Consider the following 23,791-nt stretch of genomic DNA (forward strand, 5'->3'; position numbering starts at 1 on the left):
AGAACGACGGCCTGTCTGGGTGAGTGTTATATCATTGTGTACAAGTTCAGGTGATAGCTGCTTAGCTTACGGTTAGCCAGTCAGCTGTTAGCTGCGGCGTTAGCCTGCTGGGATCACTGCGTGGCCTACAGAGGTTGGGCCTACTGTTAGCCAGTCAGCTGTTAGCTGCGGCGCTAACTGTTGTGATCACTAGGAAACGTTAGGTTGCTGCTATCGGACAAGGCCAGCGCGAGGTAGCTTCGGCTACTCACACGCCGCCGTGAGCTCCCCTCTGGTCGCGTGCGCCGTTCGCTCGGCGTCTCGCGAGCAGGGGTAATAGCGACCGACGGTTGGAGCGGCCGTTAGCTTAATGCTACTCTGTTGAACGTGCTTTGATTATAACATGTTTTACACTCTTGACTACGACCTCATCTTTGACAGGGGATGTTCGTCGACCCTGCCCTGAGCCAGGACGGCAAGGATTGCGTCAACAAAGGGACCGTTGCGACGGGTAGTGCGGCGACGCTGCCCGGATCGAACAACACAGGACGGCTGTGTTTCTACGGTGTCTTGAGACTGCACTTCGCTGATCTACGTTCCGGGTAGGACAAGGTTTGACCAGACCTTATAACACGTCTTCTGGTTTTACCTTTCTAAATGTTTTGTGAATAACGATGTTTTCCCAAAACGTGTGTTGCTGCAATGCATTTAGGATACGACGCGAGTTATGTGTGAACTGTCTTTGTCACTGGCAGTTAGCTTCTCCGTGCAAATCGGGTTGTTACAGATGTGAAAATGATCTGGTTGTTGTGTGAGAAACATCATGTGTGTTTATATGTACCGTGTACTCACAACTAAGGTAACTAACCTATGAAGCTATGCTTAGTGACAAGTGAGTAAAATAATGTTCTTTTCTCAGCCTGTGATGACAATGAACAGTGTGTTCACATATTAACAGGTTTTCCTGTTTTAACTGGCCGTATTAAGGGTGAAATAAGAGGATTGTGTTTCCCCCCTGGGGACTTTTTCATCCTCCTATCAGACATGTTGTTGCACTACATTGTGTCTTTTGTGTGGTAGGGATGCGATGTAACCCTTAGCTTGATTGCTGAGGTTGTGCTAAAACTGCTGGAGAAACTTTATTTTCCTAAAAGAAAAGATTGTTTGGTCGCTCTCGTGTGTGCTTAGCAAGGCCTGTGGCCGATACTAATCGAGAATTATGTATTCTCTCATTATGAAAAACGGCGTTCCTCTGTAGAGTGTTTTTGCCATTTTTTGTAGGTGATGATGGGTTGTGTGTGTCATGTGACCTACAACTGGGTTGGACTGGCCACAGAAGCACATGTGTATGTTGGACCGGGGCTCTTAGAGAGCCCTCTCTATTCTGTGTTTTTTCCTTAGTAAAAATCAGATAGCAGGTTAGCTCATGCGCTGTGTGAAGCTGTCAAACGCTTCATAGAGCTGACTATGACTGGGTCATATTCTCTTTTTGTCATTACATCGTATCATGGGTGTGGGGTCGTAAAGGGGTGAACTGGTAACCTTTCCTCTCCCCCTTGTTTCTGTCGGTCAGGGGTACACCCCCTGTCCTTCAAGGTTCCTGTCACGTTGCGGTTCGGCACGTTACAGGGGGGGGGGGGGGGGGAGTTTCCTGGTCCCACGGCCTGGAATATTGGGCGTGTGCACCGCAGAAATTCCCCCGCCATAGAGTACGTCACCGTGCACGTCTCTGTTGGTAGGACTTCCGTGTGCTGTTCAGGTCCATGTGATGGATCTGTTTCAGGGGGGTGGTCAGGGCTCCTCCTCACCAAGCGCCTATTCGGGCCTTCTGTGAGTTCGGACTCCTCCTTCCATGTGAGGGAGCCTCCATCAGAGTACAGAGCCTTCCGCCTCAGATTGTCAAACTTAGTGGACCCTCTAGAAGGTGTCCTATTCTATTGTGTATGTATTCGATTCAATTCGATTATTGAGTGTGTATGGGTTCAGTGCCTCTTCCCCGGAGAGCCCTAAAAACAATTTTTTACATCGCTCAAGGCAATATATTCTTTTCAATCTGTACAGCTCGCGTGGGAAGTCTCTCTGGGGATCCCCGTCTCCTTCCTATGGGAGGGTGGTGGGATGTAAAAATGTGAAATTTTTTTACCCCCGGCTGTGTAGACTAGGATACATACTGTTGGTGCTTCCTTCTTTTCTATTCAAAAAGTGTTGGAGTTAGGAAGTGTCACACCCCTCTTGTTGTTCCCCTGGGCGCCTTGGGGATTCAATGACAGGTCTAAATAGCCTGTTCATTGATGGGGGTGTGTCCCGACGCACGTATAGTGCTAGCTCGCTGTAAACAGGCGACTGACTGGCACGCCTTGGTTACTTGAGGTTAAAACGGCGTTTTTATAAAGCAACTGAGATGGGGGTTTTTCCTCTTCCGACGACCACATCCCACGACCTGGGTTGGTTATCGACGGATTCTCGTTCATGTCTGGGGGATGATGACGGAATGGATCTGAACATATGTAGAGGGGTCTCACGCCCTTGGGGTGGGCCACCAGGCGCGGTTCGGCCGAGCGTCTGGGTGGCGCCTTCTTTTCATGTTAAGATCGACACGCATATCTGCCCTTTCTCCTGGAGTAGGCATGTCGGCGTGGTTAGGGCACGGGACTGGTTCTGGTCACGCTGGTCCGGATCAGTTGAACCCGTTGTCCGCCGGGGATGCAGATCTGCTGTTCTGGTACCCTGAGGGACTTGGGCTTTTTTCAGGGGGGAAAATGCCAGGTCGGTCCGGGTGTCACAGGGTTAAGCGCTATGGAGACCCTGGTTGGGTACGTTTTTACTCAGCACTGTCGTAATGGCTTACGGCCATGCCAACCTGTACACGCTCGATCTCGTTGGATCTCGGCCGCTACACAGGTTGGTCCTGGTTAGTACTTGGTTGGGAGACCGCCTGGGAATACCAAGTACGGTGTGCTTAGGGGCTGGTTCTCCATTCTTTTTCGCTCCTCTCTCACGCATGGCGAAGAGGGGCCTGTTGGGGTGGTCTTTGACCTCCTCTGGTGACCCTGTGCTTCCTGTATCGCCAGGCCCGGTCCGAAGTAATGTTTTGTCGACCCGTAGGCCTGGGTTAACCCTTTTTTGAAAAACTGAAACACTTGTACTGCGGTATAGCCGGTGTATACCCGCAGGTGTGTTTTGGAGTTTTTTTCTTGAGGGGTTATAGGAACAACCACCGCATTGGGTAACACCAAGGTGGTTGATTCCCTGGTGTGTTGGAGCAGTGTCAACTCCCGTGATCACAGTTTGAGGGTGCCCCTGCACGTTCCTGACGGCTGCCAATCGTGTCAGCCTTCTCTGCCTCAACCCCTCTGGGTGGGTTTTTTTAAATGGAGGCTTGGTCATGCAACACCGCCAGCTTCCGCTCCTTCCGCCAGGGCGGCTGTGTTCAGCTGTCCCCTCTGGCGCCTGTCTCGTCCGCAGTCTCCAGGCTAGGGTTAATAGCATGTTGCCTGGTTTTTCCCCGGTGCGCTGCCTGCTTCCGTTGGTTAACCTTTTTTGTGTGCTTACGGCCATGCTGACTGCCTGTTGCAGGGTCAGTGTGCCAGGCGGTGTACTATTGGGGGGACAGGGCCTCCTCGGCTGAGGGGCCTTTGTCCGAATACGCTGGCGATGTGGGGGGCGGGGCACTACGTGCCCACCTGGTGGGGTCTTGATGCTGGCATCATGGACTTCTCCGGGCCCCCATTCCAGGGAGTCCAGTCCTTTTGGTGGGTCTGGGTCTTCCTTCGCGCTCCGCTGCTACGGCCTTGCCACGGGGTTGGGTTTGCCCTTGACCCCGTGATTCTGGGGGCAGTAACAAGGTTGTTTCCCTCCGTTCGTTCCCGGGTGGCATGCGGGTTGTGCGTGTGTGTAGTCGTGGGGTCAAGCCACGGTCTGCTCACCCTGTGCGTTGAGTTGCTTGAGTGCCTCTTCGCACGGTCGGGTCCGTCACCCTCCCGTGAAGCCACCAATAGGGGGGGTGCCCTCCATTAGGGTGGGTCGGGGGGGCTCAGCCCTCCCTGGTCTGATGGTTGTGGGGGGCCTCAGCAGGGTACATTTGTTGAGCTTCTAGCTCCCGCTCAGCTCCTATTATGCAATGAACGCTGAGCGTGAGCTAAGTGTGATACAGAACGTTAGGTTATGACTATAACCAAGTTCTGTTAACACTTAGTGAACGCTCAGCGTTTAGACGCCGCTGCAGGCCCTTGATCTTTCATTATGATGAAATTTGTTGGGAAGGAGATGAGTGTGTGGCACCATCCCTGCTTATATAGGTAAGCGGATGGGGGTGTGGCCAGATGAATGCTGGCATTTAAAGGTACATTGTGAAATTATTCAGTGTATATATGCTGAAGTGAGATATATGCAATGAACGCTGAGCGTTCACTAAGTGTTAACAGAACTTGGTTATAGTCATAACCTAACGTTAACAGGACCAAATCATCAGTTTCTTATTTATTTATTTAACCTTTATTTAGCCAGATAAAACATTGATCTGGTCCAAGAGGCCCCAACAGGAGTACAAATATACATATATACACACATATACATACATATATACATATATATATGTAATATATATACATATACATACATATACACCAATAACAAAATAAAAACACAGTTAACACATTTGGGGCCAGACCCGAGATATCCCGGGTTAACTCGCCATGCGCTGGGCACCAAACCCGAGAAAAGTCGGGTTTTAATTGCTATTTCTTTTATTCGGTATATCCATTCATAATTCATCCATCCCGCCTGATGTTATCATTGGGAATGGCTCTGAGATTGCAAACGTTCAATACCGCCGCCTAATGCCTTGCGGCCGCTATTGCACTCCATTTGAAACGATGTGGCTTGTTGTCTGGGCCGAGCTGCGGCGTGCGGGCGGGGTCTAAACACTCCGGCAAAACAACGCTTATAACGGATGTATCGACGAGGCTCGGGCCCCCCCCCCCTTCGTGTTCAATGCTGGATAACGTTGGAAACACGATCGCAATCAGTATTTGGAATGGCGATCAGATAATTGGATTATTCTTCTTGCAGTACATCATAGACAAGGTAAGGACTATATGTTATCAATCTTGCGTTGATCCGATAATTCTTTCCCCGCGATCGGAGCGTGTGTCTGTGGTGTGTGTGTGTAACGTATCCCGTTGGTAGCGATCAAAGCATGGAGGGGCGCCCCGCCCCCCCCCCCCCCTTTCATGCCTGCATGATGAAACATAATATCGATAATATAGCGTTGATTTCAGATTGATTGTTGATCCAAGCGAGGAATGCCAATGTGTTTAGTGAATTGCACTAAAACGCTGTTTAGCAGAGTTTCCTGGAATTACACAGGATCACTCTAAAACTATACTCATATTCACCACGGTATAAAACGGAAATGTATGGATGAAAAATGTATCTGTTTTTTGCATGTTGACCGGATGAAAGTCACTGACAATCGACTATGTTATTAGATAGCTATAATATTTAATATAGTTTTAGCACTGCAAACACCGGCATTTATCCCCATTGAACAAAGCGCTGGCACACAACGGCCATACGCCCACAGTGACCTCTGGCGTCCAATGAGTTAAGAATCATACACATAAGCAAAAACAAAGTACACCCCCAGGGGCCACTGTGGGAGCTGCAGTGCCAGTGACTGTGATTTCTATTCCTACTACTCTGCCAGTGGGTGATGAGGATGGTTTGAGTGGTTGTAAGGTCCAGCAACAAACGCCTCGCTTGTGCAACTCGGAGATGTTGTTGGACCTTCCCTCCCTGATGCCACACTTGGGTAAGGAGCAGGAAGCTGACATGGTGGCGCTCATTCACAGTTTTCCTATTTTGTTTGGAGATGTCCCAACCCGCACTACCGTTCTGCAACACGACGGTAATGCAAGGACAGCATCCTTATAGGGTAAATGCGGTAAAAACGAAAATAATGAAGCAGGAGGTGGCATATTTATTGGAGCATAATTTGGCACATCCCAGTTTGAGTCCATGGAGCTCCCCATGCCTGTTGGTTCCGAAACCAGACACCACTCATCGGTTTTGCACTGATTATCGAAAAGTGAATGCAGTAACCATTCCTGATTATTTTCCTATGCCACGTGTCGATGATTGTGTGGATACCATTGGGTCAGCCCGGTATGTGACAAAATTGGATCTTTTAAAAGGTTATTGGCAGGTGCCACTCTCGCCAAGGGCGTTCGGGATGCGAAACGCACCAGCAACATTTCAAAGGCTGGTCAACATAGTGTTGGGAGATGTGCCCAACTGTACGGCATACCTGGACGATGTGGTGGTGCATTCATTGAGTTGGTCTGCTCACGTGAGCTCACTGAGGACGGTGTTCCAGTGGTTGGCAGACGCTTCTCTGACACTGAACTTAGCGAAATGTGAGTTTGGTGAGGCAACAGTGACCTACCTGGGAAAACAGGTGGGCGGTGGTAAAGTGCGTCCTCTTGAGGCCAAGATAGAGGCCATAACCTTGTTCCCAGTACAAACCACACGGCGAGAACTACATCGCTTTCTCGGGATGACAGGTTACTACAGGGGGTTCTGTAAGAATTTATCCTTAGTTGCATCCCCTCTGACTGAACTGATCAGTCCCTTGGTGTCTTTTGTGTGGACAGACAGATGTCAGGCGGCTTTTGAAAGCTGTAAGGCCCTTTTGTGTAGCGTTCCAGTCCTTAGTCCTTTAGTAGACCTTTCTCTGTTGAGGTTGATGCAAGTTGTGTTGGGGCTGGTGCGGTTCGGAGGGTTTGGTCCATCCTGTGGGCTACTTTTCGAAGAAGTCTAGTGGCAGCCAGACACGCTACTCTACAATAGAGCAGGAGACGTTGGCATTGCTGCTTGCGCTCCAATTTTTTGAAGTTTATGTCGGGTCAAGTGTGGAGCCTGTGGTTGTCCACACAGACCACAACTCACTTGTTTTTTTGCATCGCATGTATACCCACAACCAGCGGTTGATGCGGTGGTCTCTGCTTATGCAGGGGTATAATGTTGTGGTCCGTCACAAGAAGGGCACAGATCATGTGTTTGCCGATGCCCTTTCTAGAGGTTAGCTCGTTGAAAGGTGTTTTTGCTTTTGGGAGCGGTTGAGTGTTTATTTTTATTGTGTTGATGATGGTGTTATGTTTTCGTCAGCCGTGGGCTGACTCCTTATGTGGGGGAGTGTTACGGACTCTGTCCTTGTATAATTTTTTCCCTTGTATGTATCATTGTATATTATATTGTATTATATAAATATATATTAGTGCTGTCAGGCGATTAAAAAAATGTATCTAATTAATTACAGGATTTGTAATTAATTAATCTAATTAATCACATTTTAATCGCATAACCATTTTATGCCTGATATTCTATATTCTATAATCATATTTCAAATTGCATGTGTCCGGATGGCAGAATTCAGTACTGTATCTACAAAACCTTCTGTTTAATCATCTTCCATCTATTAATTTGCTTAGATTTTTCAGGTCTGGTCAATTTGAGCATAGTGTTATTCACAGTCAAAGATAAAAAAAAATTATTGATATTCTCATTTGGTTCATTACAATTTACTCAAGCCTAGTAACAGACAGTATTTCTGACACTGGGAATACATTCCCTGAGATCCATAGACGTCCCTAGAATCAGATACCAAGAACATGCAAATGGACCATATAAAAAAAGTCTGTAATGTGTATTCTACGTTCTTATGGAATTAATGAGATACAAAAAAAATATATATATAAAAAAAAAAAAAAAAAAAAAATGTGTAATTAATTTTGAGTTAATTTTCATAACGCGATAATTTGCTGTGTAATTAATTAATCTAATTAACGCGATAAACTGACAGCCCTAATATATATATATAGGGAATTATGTGTTATGTATGTAGGCAATTTGTTTGTTGTTGTCTTGTCTCCCTCTTGTGTCTACATATCCCCATTCTCAGTTCCAGCAGCAGCTGGTCAATCACCATCTCACTCCAGCAACAGCAACAGCAGCAGCAGCTGAGGCTTGTCAGCAATCAAGCTCCACACCCCTTCATATACCCCATTGTGTGCAGTGTTAGTGAGCTCTCTGGTTCATGGTTGTGGTAACTATCTCTGTGTCTTTGTGGTAGAGCTCTTTGTGTCCTTAGGGTATGTTTTGGTAACAAGCTGGTGAAGGCTCTGGTATTTGTAGAGCTGGTGAAGGCCCCCTGGTATTTGTAGAGCTGGTGAAGGCTCTGGTATTTGGTAGAGCTGGTGAAGGCTCTGGTTCTTTGTGCTATTTAGTGAATCATTGTATCTTTTGGTGTTCCTTGTTTGTTGCACATTTCTGTTCTAACCCTAACCTGTATATATTTGTTTGTCACCCAGCCTATGGTGATTGTTTTTTTTGTGTATTAATATTTTGTTTCGCACACAGGGACATTGAGGACAGGTAGATACCCTGGGTCTACATTTTGCATCACGTAGGTGACCTGATGTTAAAGACACCAGCTTTAGAGTGAGCACCACCACCTGTACTTTTACTTTTGGGTGTTCAGCGCCTGTAAAGGGGGGGGGGGTTCATTTCCTTTTGTATTTCATTTGGTGCCACTGGTAGTCCTCCTTGATCTGTGTTGCTGTGTTTATAAATAAATACTATTATTTTGCAAACTGTTTCCATGGTTTTGTGTCACTGCACCCTCACCTACCCTGTCTGTGGCCTTGTGTTGCGTCCCCTTACTGGGGTGCGTAACATGCAGGGTTAGATCTTTCTCCCTGAGGTCGAAGCCAAGTGCCAGTGTAATACTGTGGCCTGTCAGAGCAGGCTGGCTTGGAATGGCCTGGCCTGTTATTACTCCCTTTACATCACAGGCGTGTGTCAGTGGCCTAAGTCCACCTCCCGATGCCCGATGACAACAACCAACATCTCCCATAATACTCATAAGCTCCTCTTGGCTCCTTTCATTCAATTCAGCCATTACTTCAGGTGGACGTTTTATTAGAAGAAGCCTGTAAACTGTTTCAGCCTCATCCTGATTTAGCTCCTCAACATCTGCCCCTCAGATTTAATTAACTTGCAGGCTATACTTGTCTCTACACCCACTCTTGTAAATCTTATTTTCCTATCTTATTATCCTACTTTTAATATCATTTTTTTTTAATTAATTTCCTCTCTGCATTCCTTCTTTGTACAGCTGATCTCTTTGGACATCGATGGCTGAAACACAAAACCTCCTATCTACAAAATGTCACTTCAGATGATGAGAAACCTCCTATCTGCACCTATTCAGTCTGTCTGCAATATATATATATATATTTTTGTTTTCTCAAAAAAGTGAAATTCTCAGATAGGAGGTTTTGCGTTTCAGCCATCGATATGCTGTCTATATTTCACCCAAAGGCAAATTCCCGATATGCGAAAACAAAACGACTCCAAAGATTCTGATTGGACAGTACAAATCCGGTTACCGTTGGTGATCTGGTTGCCGTTCTCCACGGGGGCGGGACTCTGGGAGTGGGTGGTGTGGTGATTGGCGTTCCTGTCCTGTAGCTGTGGAGATGGGGAGGTGGGGGCGGAGCCACAGTCTTCACGGCCAAGCAGGTTGATGTTGGAGTTGAACCCTGAGAGGAGATGGAAGTAAGACACAAACACTATAGGTCAGTATGTGCAATTGTGCATCATGTACTGGTCCACATGAAAATGTCAGAAAATATGGCAATATACTATTTTATATATTATATAAAATATAATAATCGCCATATTATCTGCTTGTCCGAGTGTCCGAGTAACAGTAAGAGAGAGAGATAGAGAGATAGAGAGAGAGATATAGAGAGAGAGAGAGAGAGTGTGAATAGAAGGAGCTCCTTCTTTGTCAGCACGGCCACAAGTTCATTTTTGGGTAAGATTTATCTTATATCATTTTATGATTCATCACCATAACGTAAAACTAAAATTAAAAACATCTAAAATGGTGGCCAGTGTTGGAAAGGAATGACTTGATGCACTAACAAAACACGAGTATACAGGCCACATACAATGGCAGTCAATAAGATCGGTGTCTGTAAGCCAAGGTTCCTGGATAAGCCAGTGTGATGAATTACCCTTTCACTAACCACAGTATCAAAATGGTTAACCCTTTCACCGAGACAATACAGCTGGTTAACCCTTTTTCACTGCCACACGACAAAGGGTTAAGCCTTTCACAACCACACTACAGAAACCTAACCCTTTCACCGTGTGTAGTGTGGCAGTGAAAGGTTAACCTTCTGTAGTGTGGTAGTGAAAGGGTTAAGGAAAGCAAACGGGATATAAACTGGCTGGAGTATGATCCCTCTGTCGGTGTCACATGTGTCGCTACAGATTTGTTCACATTTGCATAACTTGCAATTTGTATACAAAACAAAATGTATTACACACATAATCCTTAGAATGATTGTATCATAAGATTCTTATGTCATCATAAATCAAATGTGTATAGCTACAGGGCCTCCTAGCTTCATGTGTATAGCTACAGGGCCCTCCTAGCTTCATGTGTAGAGCTACAGGGCCCTCCTAGCTTCATGTGTATAGCTACAGGGCCCTCCTAGCTTCATGTGTATAGCTACAGGGCCCTCCTAGCTTCATGTGTAGAGCTACAGGGCCTCCTAGCTCCATGTGTATAGCTACAGGGCCCTCCTAGCTTCATGTGTAGAGCTACAGGGCCCTCCTAGCTTCATGTGTATAGCTACAGGGCCCTCCTAGCTTCATGTGTATAGCTACAGGGCCTCCTAGCTTCATGTGTATAGCTACAGGGCCTCCTAGCTTCATGTGTAGAGCTACAGGGCCTCCTAGCTTCATGTGTATAGCTACAGGGCCCTCCTAGCTTCATGTGTATAGCTACAGGGCCTCCTAGCTCCATGTGTATAGCTACAGGGCCTCCTAGCTTCCTGTGTATAGCTACAGGGCCTCCTAGCTTCCTGTGTATAGCTACAGGGCCTCCTAGCTCCATGTGTATAACTACAGGGCCCTCCTAGCTTCATGTGTATAGCTACAGGGCCCTCCTAGCTTCATGTGTATAGCTACAGGGCCCTCCTAGCTTCATGTGTATAGCTACAGGGCCTCCTAGCTCCATGTGTATAGCTACAGGGCCTCCTAGCTTCCTGTGTATAGCTACAGGGCCTCCTAGCTTCATGTGTAGAGCTACAGGGCCCTCCTAGCTTCATGTGTATAGCTACAGGGCCCTCCTAGCTTCATGTGTATAGCTACAGGGCCCTCCTAGCTTCATGTGTATAGCTACAGGGCCCTCCTAGCTTCCTGTGTAGAGCTATAGGGCCCTCCTAGCTTCATGTGTAGAGCTACAGGGCCCTCCTAGCTTCATGTGTATAGCTACAGGGGCCTCCTAGCTCCATGTGTATAGCTACAGGGCCTCCTAGCTTCATGTGTATAGCTACAGGGCCCTCCTAGCTTCATGTGTATAGCTACAGGGGCCTCCTAGCTTCATGTGTAGAGCTACAGGGCCTCCTAGCTTCATGTGTAGAGCTACAGGGCCTCCTAGCTTCACGTGTAGAGCTACAGGGCCCTCCTAGCTTCATGTGTATAGCCACAGGGGCCTCCTAGCTTCATGTGTATAGCTACAGGGCCTCCTAGCTTCATGTGTAGCCCTACAGGGCCTCCTAGCTTCCTGTGTATAGCTACAGGGCCCTCCAAGCTTCATGTGTATAGCTACAGGGCCTCCTAGCTTCCTGTGTATAGCTACAGGGCCTCCTAGCTTCCTGTGTATAGCTACAGGGCCCTCCACGTTTCATGTGTATAGCTACAGGGCCTCCTATCTTCCTGTGTAGAGCTACAGGACCCTCCTAGCTTCCTGTGTAGAGCTACAGGGCCTCCTAGCTTCCTGTGTATAGCTACAGGGCCCTCATAGCTTAACGTGTAGAGCTACAGGGCCTCCTAGCTTCCTGTGTTTAGCTACAGGGGCCTCCTAGCTTCATGTGTATAGCTACACGGCCCTCCTAGCGTCCTGTGTATAGCTACAGGGCCCTCCTAGCTTCATGTGTATAGCTACAGGGCCCTCCTAGCTTCATGTGTAGAGCTACAGGGCCCTCCTAGCTTCATGTGTATAGCTACAGGGCCCTCCTAGCGTCATGTGTATAGCTACAGGGCCCTCCTAGCTTCATGTGTATAGCTACAGGGGCCTCCTAGCTTCATGTGTAGAGCTACAGGGCCTCCTAGCTTCATGTGTAGAGCTACAGGGCCTCCTAGCTTCACGTGTAGAGCTACAGGGCCCTCCTAGCTTCATGTGTATAGCCACAGGGGCCTCCTAGCTTCATGTGTATAGCTACAGGCCCTCCTAGCTTCCTGTGTAGAGCTACAGGGCCTCCTAGCTTCATGTGTAGAGCTATAGGGCCCTCCTAGCTTCCTGTGTATAGCTACAGGGGCCTCCTAGCTTCCTGTGTATAGCTACAGGGGCCTCCTAGCTTCCTGTGTATAGCTACAGGGCCTCCTAGCTTAATGTGTAGAGCTACAGGGCCTCCTAGCTTCATGTGTAGAGCTATAGGGCCCTCCTAGCTTCATGTGTATAGCTACAGGGGCCTCCTAGCGCCATGTGTAGATCTACAGGGCCTCCTAGCTTCATTTGTAGAGCTACAGGGCCCTCCTAGCTTCCTGTGTATAGCTACAGGGGCCTCCTAGCTTCCTGTGTATAGCTACAGGGCCTCCTAGCTTCATGTGTAGAGCTACAGGGCCTCCTAGCTTCTTGTGTATAGCTACAGGGGCCTCCTAGCTTCCTGTGTATAGCTACAGGGCCTCCTAGCTTCATGTGTATAGCTACAGGCCCTCCTAGCTTCATGTGTATAGCTACAGGGCCTCCTAGCTTCATGTGTAGAGCTACAGGGCCCTCCTAGCTTCATGTGTATAGCTACAGGGCCTCCTAGCTTCATGTGTATAGCTACAGGGCCTCCTAGCTTCATGTGTATAGCTACAGGGCCTCCTAGCTTCATGTGTAGCCCTACAGGGCCTCCTAGCTTCCTGTGTATAGCTACAGGGCCCTCCAAGCTTCATGTGTATAGCTACAGGGGCCTCCTAGCTTCCTGTGTATAGCTACAGGGCCTCCTAGCTTCCTGTGTATAGCTACAGGGCCTCCTAGCTTCCTGTGTATAGCTACAGGGCCCTCCAAGTTTCATGTGTATAGCTACAGGGCCTCCTATCTTCCTGTGTAGAGCTACAGGACCCTCCTAGCTTCCTGTGTAGAGCTACAGGGCCTCCTAGCTTCCTGTGTATAGCTACAGGGGCCTCCTAGCTTCATGTGTATAGCTACACGGCCCTCCTAGCGTCCTGTGTATAGCTACAGGGCCCTCCTAGCTTCATGTGTATAGCTACAGGGCCATCCTAGCTTCCTGTGTATAGCTACAGGGCCCTCCTAGCTTCATGTGTATAGCTACAGGGCCCTCCTAGCTTCATGTGTATAGCTACAGGGCCCTCCTAGCTTCATGTGTATAGCTACAGGGCCTCCTAGCTTCATGTGTATAGCTACAGGGCCTCCTAGCTTCATGTGTATAGCTACAGGGCCTCCTAGCTTCATGTGTATAGCTACAGGGCCTCCTAGCTTCCTGTGTATAGCTACAGGGGCCTCCTAGCTTCATGTGTATAGCTACAGGGGCCTCCTAGCTTCATGTGTATAGCTACAGGGCCTCCTAGCTTCCTGTGTAGAGCTACAGGGCCTCCTAGCTTCATGTGTATAGCTACAGGGCCTCCTAGCTTCATGTGTATAGCTACAGGGCCTCCTAGCTCCATGTGTATAGCTACAGGGCCCTCCAAGCTTCATGTGTATAGCTACAGGGCCTCCTAGCTCCATGTGTATAGCTACAGGGCCCTCCTAGCTTCCTGTGTAGAGCTACAGGGCCTCCTAGCTTCATGTGTATAGCTACAGGGCCCTCCTAGCTTCCTGTGTATAGCTACAGGGCCTCCTAGCTTCCTGTGTATACATTTACATTTACATTTAGTCATTTAGCTGACGCTTTTATCCAAAGCGACTTACAAGTTCTGTACGACAAGACAGCAAGAAGGGTACAACTCTATCAGCTGAGTAACAATGTTCATCAAGTGTTGCGTGTTACAGTGTAGGTTAGTTTATTAGGACAAGTGCATGACAGTAAGGTTAGTCAGGGTTTTTTTTTTTTTTTTTTTTTTTTTTTTTTAATCATTTCAGATAATGGTTGAAGAAGTGAGTCTTTAGTCGACGGCGAAAGATTGGATGGGATTCGGCTGTCCTAACTGGGATGGGTAGTTCATTCCACCATTGTGGGGCAAGGACTGAGAATAGGCGGCTTCTCTTTGATGACCCTCCGGGAGCTTGGATAGGAGTAGGTCTGAGGCGGCCAGAAGATGCAGAGCGTAGGGGTCTTGAGGGTGTGTAGTTAGAGACCATTGACCGGAGGTAGGCGGGAGCGGTTCCCTTTGCTGCACGGTATGCTAGGTCGAGGGCCTTGAAGCGGATACGTGCAGCAATGGGGAGCCAGTGCAGGTCCCTAAGAAGTGGGGTGACATGGGCCGACTTCGGTAGGTTTGATATCAGGCGGGCCGCTGCGTTTTGAATGAGTTGAAGAGGCTTGGTGGCAGTGGCCGGGAGGCCAGCTAGCAGTGCGTTGCAGTAGTCGAGGCGGGAGATGACTGTTGATTGGATGAGGAGTTGGGTGGCTTATTTTGTCAGGAAGGGGCGTATCCTTCTGACGTTGCTACAGGGGCCTCCTAGCTTCATGTGTAGAGCTACAGGGCACTCCTAGCTTCACGTGTATAGCTACAGGGCCCTCCTAGCTTCATGTGTATAGCTACAGGGCCCTCCTAGCTTCATGTGTATAGCTATATGGCCCTACTAGCTTCATGTGTATAGCTACAGGGCCCTCCTAGCTTCATGTGTATAGCTACAGGGCCCTCCTAGCTTCATGTGTATAGCTACAGGGCCTCCTAGCTTCCTGTGTATAGCTACAGGGGCCTCCTAGCTTCATGTGTATAGCTACAGGGGCCTCCTAGCTTCATGTGTAGAGCTACAGGGCCCTCCTAGCTTCATGTGTATAGCTACAGGGCCTCCTAGCTTCCTGTGTATAGCTACAGGGCCTCCTAGCTCCATGTGTATAGCTACAGGGCCCTCCTAGCTTCCTGTGTAGAGCTACAGGGCCGCCTAGTTTCATGTGTATAGCTACAGGGCCCTCCTTGCTTCCTGTGTATAGCTTGTTTGCAGTCACGTGATTTTGATGACGCGCGAAACTCACCTGGGGGGCAGGAAGTCAAGAACAGTGATTCAAAACAATGGAAAGTCAATACGCAAAAGCGTTGGATGAGCCTACACGCACTAGGTATCATCAGAAAATATCAAAACATATTGGATATGATCCGTACACGCTGAGGAAAATCGATTTTTCTCGCGTCTTGACCGATTTGCCTGGCGTTGAGGCGATTGATATAACCAATTACCTCGTCCTCCAGACCTCCTACTACACGGCTAGCCAGATGAAGGCATACAAGAGTCTGGAGGCTTATAACTATTTGGTGTGTGGTTGGGTAAATGACCTCGGATCAAAGGCAGCATTGAATGACTGTCGTCTTGTTTTTGCGCGGGTGAGTAAATCTACTTGAGAATCACTCTTTTATATTGCTATTTCAACTCTAATGTACATGGATACTGGCGTCAGTCAGGCTATGCGCTAAACGCTAGCTACTATTTTCTACCTTGCCACTAGGTCAACCATTCTCAGAGGTCTGGTGCAACACCGCTAAAAACGTGGATCGTGGCAAAACGAAATGGAGAAGTTGTCACAGCACATTGTGATTGTATGGCTGGGTAAGTCATCATAATAATGCAAGACATGTTTAACTACATATCGCTGTTGTAAAATGATGCTAACTAGATGCCATGAAGGTGTCACTCTGATGGTGGCCAGACTTTCGTCTTGTTTACATCAGGGTCCCCCATTTTCAATTCATCATGACATACAGGTAGACAGTTACTGTACTGTTGCATCGCTAGACATTTATGACATACCAGATCTACAAATCTACCAACAGATTGTCAGAATCCTGCTCGCATGTTGGAGCAGTTCTGTTCGCCATTGAAGTGGGTGTTAAAATGAGAGAGACTGAGTCCTGCACCATGGAAAAGTGCAAGTGGTTAATGCCATCACATGTCAAAAAGGTAATCAAATGCACGTAATTTACTTTTGTTTCAGTGTGAGCTGTATGTAGGGGTACATTTAAAACGTTTATATTCTCTATGCCTCTCGCGCTTTCAGATTCCTGCCGCTCCAGTTGCGATGATAGACTTTTCATCTGCAAAATCTAAGAAGCAAAAACTAGATCATGCCATTGCAGGGACAGGTGAGCAGAGGTGTACAGTACTGAATGCAAAATACCTGTGCAATAATATGTTCCAAGTTTCACTTTAAAGCTGTGCAATATCTGTCTTATAGAGAAACAAACACCTGAGAGTTCCACAGTCCAGTGTCCAAGAGTGAAGCAAGGATCAGAAACTTATAGTCAGTTTTTCAAGGCTTTACACCTAAACTCCCCAAAAAGTGCTGCACTGATGTCCAGGTCACCATATTGCAGAGAATTTGTCCCAAAGTCTGTGAGCAAGCTACCTAAACTACTAACTGCATATAGGACACCAGAGACACTGCAGCTACCTCCAACAGAGTTGAAGAAAGCATGCCAGGATTTCAGACTGGAAGAGCTAACACAGTCACAGGTACAGGCAGTAGAGGAGGAGACCAGAAACCAGAGCTCATCAACAATCTGGTTCCGCCAAAGAGCAGGAAGGGTAACAGCCTCTAAACTGAAGCAGGTTCTACACACAAGTATTTCACAGCCGTCAAAGTCCTTGGTCAAGTCCATATGCTACCCAGAGGCACACAAGCTCTCTACAGCTGCAACGAGGTATTTATTAGGGGAAAGTAATTGCAAGACAAGGACATCTGCAATTGACCTATTATGACACATAGGTTAGGGCTGGCTAGAAGTATGTTTAATCTTTGAGGTCTGGAGTAGGATGATGTAAACCAGTGCACTACAATTGTCCCTATAAATGCTGACCTACATCACATTTAGTAAATCAGTTACTAATTATGGTTGTACAACTCTCTCTTCCTATTGCTACTGGTATGCATTACAGGTATGGATGTAAAAATGAGGCAACAGCCAGAAGACAGTATGAACAACTGCAAAGTGTGGACCATGAGGGTTTCTCCTGCATGGACAGTGGACTTTGGCTGAATCAGAAGTGGCCATACATGGGAGCCTCACCAGATGGAATTGTCACATGCGCCTGTCATGGAACTGGGGTTTGTGAGATAAAGGTACCAGCTATTTCTTCAGTATGGATTTGGATATGCATTTACCATTCATGTTTTGACGTCCTCAATAACACAGTAGAGCAGGTGTATTGGCATTGTGACTAATGGAACTGGGATTTGTGAGAAGAGTAACCTAGTACTTTGTAATTCAATGCACAGTTTATGTTCCTACATGTTGTAAAGACATAGAAACATCACGTGGTGCATGAGAGAAATTAACAGATCTTGAAGCTGAACATTTGAAAAGGAGATACTATGCAGAAGAAGTGACTATTTTCATTGTGAACTTTTAGTGCCCACACAGCAAACAGGAGGAGGCCAATCTACGCCTGTGTGCTGGAGACCAGGGCTTCTGTCTCATCTTCGATGGGGACGATGTGAAACTGGACAGGAAGCACGCGTACTACTATCAAGTACAGGCTCAGCTCCACATTGTGGGTGCTGACTATTGTGACTTTGTAGTGTGGAACACAAATGACATCTTTGTAGAGAGGATTTTGCCTGATGCGGAACTCTGGGTCAATGTCATTCCCAAAGTTCAAGAGTTCTTCAGACACTGTGTTCTTCCTGAAGTGTTGGGACAGCACTTCACAAAGTGAACCAAATCATGTTTGAAATGTTTCTTTAATCTGTGCATATTCCTGTAATAAATTGTAAATAAATGGTAGTTTATAGAACATGAATATCACAACAGGTCAAAATCTTATAGCTTTAGTTATATAGGCACAAATAAAACAAATTGATATCTGAAATATATAGGTAGTTTAGGTTAATTAATTGTTTCTTTTGTTTGTGTAGTTATTCCTAGGTTGTTATATTTTTGTTGTTAACCACCCTGATCAAAATAAACCTAAAGGGCTTCACATCACTTGTTGCTGGTGGTTCTTGGGAGCTGGGAAGAGGGGTTACATTTCCATGTTGTGCCTCGGTTTCCCCTAGGCCGTTTCCTCTGAAAACTACTACATGAAATGGTCACATGTTGTGAAGAAAGAAAGCGACCAAGTTGGAAATTTTTTTCCAGGTGTAAGCTACATCCTACTACAAGCACCCAGTATTTTCATTGTGACTACATAGACAATGAATATGATTTTCTCAAGACAAAGATAATTTAATAACGGATTCAAACATAGTTTAACTACAAACAACCATTCAAATCTAATTAGAACTGATTTAAAAATGACAAAGATTAATTGAATGAAATTAATACATTTTTATTTCAATAAAATAATAATGACAGACAGGTAGAGGGAGACATATATTTGAAATATTATTATTCAATATTATCATTAAACTATTCGTAGTCCGGGCTAGAACTACGCACCCGTTAGTGGAGGTCTGAGAAAACATCGACCCATTATTTATAATCAAATCTACCTCAAATCATTCAATGCAAAACTATGCAGGGCATGCATCTTATTTTCCTATTTGACCTTTAGATGAATAGAATATTGCTTACTCCAGTGGGACAACAGAGTCTGAAAGATTGGATAATGCACAGCAAATTACTCCAATCTTATCAATCAGCGCCAGTGACTCGCCTGTTTTTACAGCCATGTGTTCAACGGGGAGGGTACTCTGCAGAATTTGGTACTTTCTTCTCACTAATCCTATGACCCTTTCCACGTGAATACGCACATTAGCGAGTTTTCTTGTTTGCTCAACTTCATATGCAGATAGCTGGCTCTTCCCTTTTGTGAAAGCAGGCATCTTCAATGAAGCACAGTAAAACCCCACACTATCCCCTATAGTAAAGCCACGGTCTGCCAGAACAATGTCTCCGGGTAACAAATTATTTAGAAGGCTACTCTCTTCAGTTATCTGCTTGTCACTCACTCTCCCTCCCCAAGCACGAGAGATGTATGTGACATATCCTTGAGGAGCAATGCCAATGAGAAATGTAACTGTGTTATGGTGTTTATAATTGGACCAAGTTTGTGCTCTTGCCAGCAAATTAGATGGCCTTTCAAGGAAAACTTCAAAACAGTCCACTATTACGGCAACCTTACACCCAAATGCTTGCCTGAATGACATTGGCATTGTAGCTTGCAGCACCTCTCGCTCTGGCCACTCTATTATAAACTCTAATCTTTCATGAAGTATGCCAATTATCTTGTGCCAAATTCGAGACACAGTGGAACAGGAAACATTGAACCTGAAGGCCAAATCTTGGAGTGGAAGGTTTAGTCTCAACCGAATTAAGACCAACATGAACTGTTTAAATTTGGAGAGCGCCGACAAAGAGCTATAGTTGATGTGTGGCTCACATAGCTGAAACACTTGCATCAAAACTAAGAAATTGGGCAATCCTGTGTAAAATTTTGTCTTCTCTTCGTTGTTCTGAAAAGCATCTGGACTAAATTCCCTGTCCAGTACTTTTTTCCTGAGGTCACTCAGCTCCACTACGGAGTGATTCAGAACATCCTCCATCTTCTCAAGATCCTCCATAGTCAGGTCTGTCTGGCAGCCTGCATCTACATAGAATATATTTGGCAAAGGGGATAAGAGGGGAAAAGATAGTTTAGTTATATAATTTACAAATTGTATAAAGGTGGTGGTAATTATTTGTTAAATTATGATGTAAACAAGTGACATACATAGTTGTCAAAATACATTTAATTTACTCTTGTCTGTCTCTCTCCCACACACACTCTGTCTCTCTCTGTCTGTCACACACTCTGTCTCTCCCCCTTTCTGTCTGTCTCTCCCACACACACTCTGTCTCTGTCTGTCACACACTGTCTCTCCCCCTTTCTGTCTGTCTCTCTCACACACACTCTGTCTCTGTCTCTCCCACACACACTGTCTCTCTGTCTGTTTGTCTCTCTCCCACACTCTGCCCCTTCTGTCTGTCTCTCTCCCACACACACTGTCTCTCTCTGTCTGTCTCTCTCCCACACTCTCCCCCTTCTGTCTGTCTCTCTCCCACACATATGATGTAAACAAGTGACATACATAGTTGTCAAAATACTTAATGTAACATTGGCTACGTGAAAGCTCCTCCATGCATTATATTTAATTTACCTTTGTGGTATTCCGATGCTGGGCTCTGTGAGCCCTCACCGAGGTCCAGCAATGCCTCTGCTGCATCGGTGCAGGTCTCATCTGCTTTTCTGGACCTCAACCTTTCCTCACGTTGACATGATGCCTCTGTCATTGGTTTACCTTGCTGGTAACCAAGGTTAACTGTAGGAGCCCAGTCTGGAGAGTCTACATCGTTGGCAGCACTCGGGCAGCCTGAATAAAATAAATAGCAAAGTGATAAACACCCAACAATGACAGCAAAGAGGGATAACAGTAGTTTCGGTCCTAAGAGATCGTTGAAAACCACTGGCCGTGATAGCTAGCTAATGTTAGCATTGCTTAAAAACAAAGACACCGGAAGATAGCGTCAGCTATCTAGCTGCGAAACACAAACACACAGGGTGATATCACAGATGTAACGTTAGCTATATGTTTCCAGCAATATTGCCTCCTGGTCTGTATTTTTGTCAGTTTTATCCAGCTATGTAAGTAGCTAAATTACTGCCTTACCTTTCACAAAGTGGTCACTGCATATACGCGCGTTGTCTGATTCGGCTCCTTCAGACCACAACCGGAGATTTCTGATCCACGCCTGCCACCGTTTTTCTGTGACTTTTTTAAACTTCTCCCCTTTATGTATAACCACTTTCGGGACTCGAAAGTACCCCTTGTTTTTTTCCCGATTCGATCGGTTGGTACAGCCGTAAACCGCGCAAAACTTTGGCATTTTAATCAGAGAGTCTCACTGACTATGAGTATCTTCGTTATGTGCAAATCACTTCCTGACCCCCAACAACATTCCACTAGAGCGAATGACGTGACCTGCAAACAACCTATAGCTACAGGGCCTCCTAGCTTCCTGTGTATAGCTACAGGGGCCTCCTAGCATCATGTGTAGAGCTACAGGGCCCTCCTAGCTTCATGTGTATAGCCACAGGGGCATCCTAGCTTCATGTGTAGAGCTACAGGGCCTCCTAGCTTCATGTGTAGAGCTATAGGGCCCTCCTAGCTTCCTGTGTATAGCTACAGGGGCCTCCTAGCTTCCTGTGTATAGCTACAGGGGCCTCCTAGCTTCCTGTGTATAGCTACAGGGCCTCCTAGCTTCATGTGCAGAGCTACAGGGCCTCCTAGCTTCATGTGTAGAGCTATAGGGCCCTCCTAGCTTCATGTGTATAGCTACAGGGGCCTCCTAGCTCCATGTGTAAATCTACAGGGCCTCCTAGCTTCATTTGTAGAGCTACAGGGCCCTCCTAGCTTCCTGTGTATAGCTACAGGGGCCTCCTAGCTTCCTGTGTATAGATACAGGGCCTCCTAGCTTCATGTGTAGAGCTACAGGGCCTCCTAGCTTCATGTGTATAGCTACAGGGGCCTCCTAGCTTCCTGTGTATAGCTACAGGGCCTCCTAGCTTCATGTGTATAGCTACAGGCCCTCCTAGCTTCATGTGTATAGCTACAGGGCCTCCTAGCTTCAAGTATAGAGCTACAGGGCCCTCCTAGCTTCATGTGTATAGCTACAGGGCCTCCTAGCTTCATGTGTATAGCTACAGGGCCTCCTAGCTTCATGTGTATAGCTACAGGGCCTCCTAGCTTCATGTGTAGAGCTACAGGGCCTCCTAGCTTCCTGTGTATAGCTACAGGGCCCTCCAAGCTTCATGTGTATAGCTACAGGGCCTCCTAGCTTCCTGTGTATAGCTACAGGGACTCCTAGCTTCCTGTGTATAGCTACAGGGCCCTCCAAGCTTCATGTGTATAGCTACAGGGCCTCCTAGCTTCCTGTGTATAGCTACAGGGCCATCCTAGCTTCACGTGTAGAGCTACAGGGCCTCCTAGCTTCCTGTGTATAGCTACAGGGGCCTCCTAGCTTCATGTGTATAGCTACACGGCCCTCCTAGCTTCCTGTGTATAGCTACAGGGCCCTCCTAGCTTCATGTGTATAGCTACAGGGCCCTCCTAGCTTCATGTGTATAGCTATAGGGCCCTCCTAGCTTCATGTGTATAGCTACAGGGCCCTCCTAGCTTCATGTGTATAGCTATAGGGCCTCCTAGCTTCCTGTGTATAGCTACAGGGGCATCCTAGCTTCATGTGTATAGCTACAGGGGCCTCCTAGCTTCATGTGTAGAGCTACAGGGCCCTCCTAGCTTCATGTGTATAGCTACAGGGCCTCCTAGCGTCCTGTGTAGAGCTAAAGGGCCTCCTAGCTTCATGTGTATAGCTACAGGGCCTCCTAGCTTCATGTGTATAGCTACAGGGCCTCCTAGCTCCATGTGTATAGCTACAGGGCCCTCCAAGCTTCATGTGTATAGCTACAGGGCCTCCTAGTATATGTGTATAGCTACAGGGCCCTCATAGCTTCCTGTGTAGAGCTACAGGGCCTCCTAGCTTCAAGTATAGAGCTACAGGGCCCTCCTAGCTTCATGTGTATAGCTACAGGGCCCTCCTAGCTTCATGTGTATAGCTACAGGGCCCTCCTAGCTTCATGTGTATAGCTACAGGGCCTCCTAGCTTCCTGTGTATAGCTACAGGGGCCTCCTAGCTTCATGTGTATAGCTACAGGGGCCTCCTAGCTTCATGTGTATAGCTACAGGGCCTCCTAGCTTCCTGTGTAGAGCTACAGGGCCTCCTAGCTTCATGTGTATAGCTACAGGGCCTCCTAGCTTCATGTGTATAGCTACAGGGCCTCCTAGCTCCATGTGTATAGCTACAGGGCCCTCCAAGTTTCATGTGTATAGCTACAGGGCCTCCTAGCTCCATGTGTATAGCTACAGGGCCCTCCTAGCTTCCTGTGTAGAGCTACAGGGCCTCCTAGCTTCATGTGTATAGCTACAGGGCCCTCCTAGCTTCCTGTGTATAGCTACAGGGCCTCCTAGCTTCCTTTGTATAGCTACAGGGGCCTCCTAGCTTCATGTGTAGAGCTACAGGGCCCTCCTAGCTTCATGTGTATAGCCACAGGGGCCTCCTAGCTTCATGTGTAGAGCTACAGGGCCTCCTAGCTTCATGTGTAGAGCTATACGGCCCTCCTAGCTTCCTGTGTATAGCTACAGGGGCCTCCTAGCTTCCTGTGTGTAGCTACAGGGGCCTCCTAGCTTCCTGTGTATAGCTACAGGGCCTCCTAGCTTCATGTGTAGAGCTACAGGGCCTCCTAGCTTCCTGTGTATAGCTACAGGGCCCTCCAAGCTTCATGTGTATAGCTACAGGGCCTCCTAGCTTCCTGTGTATAGCTACAGGGACTCCTAGCTTCCTGTGTATAGCTACAGGGCCCTCCAAGCTTCATGTGTATAGCTACAGGGCCTCCTAGCTTCCTGTGTATAGCTACAGGGCCATCCTAGCTTCACGTGTAGAGCTACAGGGCCTCCTAGCTTCCTGTGTATAGCTACAGGGGCCTCCTAGCTTCATGTGTATAGCTACACGGCCCTCCTAGCTTCCTGTGTATAGCTACAGGGCCCTCCTAGCTTCATGTGTATAGCTACAGGGCCCTCCTAGCTTCATGTGT

General features: G+C 47.1%; 1 pseudogene across 1 annotated transcript in view; it reads right to left on the bottom strand.

The window, feature by feature from the left end:
• The window catches only part of LOC311228508 (unconventional myosin-XVI-like), a 190,184-nt pseudogene that overhangs the window by 21,899 nt on the left and 144,494 nt on the right, over window positions 1-23,791 (bottom strand). Inside the window, exon 6 of the transcript in view lies at window positions 9,429-9,581. The product of the transcript in view is annotated as an unconventional myosin-XVI-like (transcript). The remainder of the gene's footprint in view (window positions 1-9,428; window positions 9,582-23,791) is intronic.

The sequence above is a fragment of the Notolepis coatsorum genome, assembly GCF_963971535.1.
Source record: "Notolepis coatsorum genome assembly, chromosome: 5".
NCBI classification, from domain to species: domain Eukaryota; kingdom Metazoa; phylum Chordata; class Actinopteri; order Aulopiformes; family Paralepididae; genus Notolepis; species Notolepis coatsorum.